Below are 2,190 nucleotides of genomic sequence, written 5' to 3'. Positions count from 1 at the left end.
GAATTTGATGATAAGGAGAAAATCCACCACAGGCAGATATATGAATGAAGAGATTTAGGTGTTAGGATGGCAACAGCCTTTTGGGGTGAGGTTTAAACTAAGCTGACTTTGGCAAAGAAGCTGCTCTGACTCCTGGCTTGCTGAAAGGTCTACAGTGCTACCTCAGCTTGTGCCACCACTGCCAGACTCCTTGATTCTAAGCAATTACCAGTGGAGGCAGGAAGCCAGCGTAACCAGACAGCTAATGTGACAATATAGTCAGTGCTCTGGACCTCTACTGGGAGCTGACTGTGGCTTCTGACGTATTATTTGCCAAGTGAAAAAACCTTGAGGATACTAAGGACAATCTTGAGATCCCTTGGACAGGATGAATTAGGCCTCTCCATAACTCTTTCCACTTGGAAACACGCAGTGGAAAACATTCCAGGGTGTGCAGTACCAACTTGTATAAAGCATGCTGCAGAGGTGGGGACGCAAGAGGCTCTCTTGTTTGGAGAGTCCCAGGCAGACTGTCAGCGTGGTCCTCTGCTTGTGACAGTGCCCCAAAGCTGAGCAGACCAGCAGGCGTGTCGTTATTTTCCGAAGAAACAACACTGTACTAACGGGTACCCACAGAGTAGCCACCCTTCGTGTGCAGAATCAGAGGCCAGAGGTAAAGCACCCATGGCAAGCTACCTGGAAGACTTGGCTCAACACCTCTCAAGAAGAACGTCTCCCTCCAGCAGCCCTTTGATGACAGAGCAGAGTGCAAGGAACAAAACAGATGGTCACATTCTTCTGAGACAAGTGTTGGTTCCCAGGATGCTCCTGGGGAGACAGTGTCCCAGAGCCTCATTTATGAGCAAAGGTAAATAAAAGCTGCCAGGCCACAGGAGCATCCGGTCAAGTTAGACATATATTTAAAAGAGGATATTTGGAGGCATGACAAAGGGCATGCAGACTGAAAGATCAAGGCAACGGATGCCTGGGTGACAGAGAAACAGGAAGCAAAGGCCACGTGGAAAAGGCCGAAGTTGTGTGCTGAGGGACAATGGGGTAGCTACAGTCTGTATCAATAACAGAGCTTGCCTGGCTGCTTCTTGGCTTGAGTTGCTCTCTCAGTTTCTCAGACTGGATGGATGTTGTAGCATTCAGCAGCATAACTGGGGGAGGGGGGTGATATTTATAAATGGGGAACTGGTGAATGGATACTGAACAGAAATGAACTGAGTGTGCCGTTCTGTAATGCACTGTGTACACCAAAGGCAGATTGCCACACAAAAGCTGTAGTATCTTGGATAGATAATAGGGGAGAGGGAGGGCTGGGAGACAGGAGGACTCTCACGTCCAGTTCTTAGATACTAGAGAGCAGGGAACGGTCTGGTCTTGGCCTTTTAGTCAAGAAATTGGATGCTCACTTTCTGCTTGCCAGTTCACCTTCTCCAAAGCCTCAACAAATTCTTCAAAAGATATGGCACCATCCCTCTCTAGATCAGCTTCCTGAGTGGTCCTGTCTGTGATGCCACCCAGCTGCTCATCCGAGACATTCACTCCAGGCATCATGCAAAGAACCTGGAATAGCTCATTGTGGAAGATTTTGTCATTTTTATCCAAATCATAGAGTCGAAAAGCAAAGTACAGTTTGTTGCTTCGGCTGTTAAGTGGTTCTGGTCCAATTATCTTTGCACTTTATACTATCTTCAGTGGGTTAGAAGTGAGCCAAAGATTTTATGAAGCCATGGAAGCCTGCCTGATCTTTTCCCTCTGGAAAGAAGCCACTGATGAGCCAGTCCCCAAATGGCTTGATGACAAGTCCTGGGATCCACTGGAAATCTTCCAGCTGAGGGTCCCATTCTCACTTTTGTCCAGGCTGGTGAACTGGCTGCAGAGGTAGATGATTTGATTGTGGGAGAAGCAGGTCTCCGTTTTGATCCTCCTCAAACTCTTCCCTCCACAGTGACGTGGAAGCCCGAGACCCCATTTGCACATGACAGCTCCTCGGGGAGCCCCTGCACCTGAAGAAAGAGTGTAGACTAATGACAAAAGGAATTGTACACAAATATTCTACTTTAGTTGGTAAATTTTTTCTTTACAAGAGAACGAGTTAGAAATCCTGAAACTACTTTTTGTGTATACTAGGATTGAACAAATACTTTGTGGATAATTAGAGTTTTTCACCTTTGGAGAAAGGAGTTCCAAATAAGGAAAGAG

The 2,190-nt window shown here is 46.8% G+C and overlaps 1 pseudogene; it reads right to left on the bottom strand.

Annotated features, from left to right (window-relative positions):
• Positions 1-1,177: 1,177 nt before the first annotated feature.
• Positions 1,178-1,960, bottom strand: LOC120882542 (annotated as a pseudogene).
• Between the last annotated feature and the right edge of the window lie 230 nt (positions 1,961-2,190).

Source organism: Oryx dammah, unplaced genomic scaffold (genome assembly GCF_014754425.2).
Source record: "Oryx dammah isolate SB20612 unplaced genomic scaffold, SCBI_Odam_1.1 HiC_scaffold_23, whole genome shotgun sequence".
Lineage (NCBI taxonomy): Eukaryota > Metazoa > Chordata > Mammalia > Artiodactyla > Bovidae > Oryx > Oryx dammah.
Note: the sequence above shows the minus strand (reverse complement) of the source record. Positions and strands in the feature narration are given on the sequence as shown.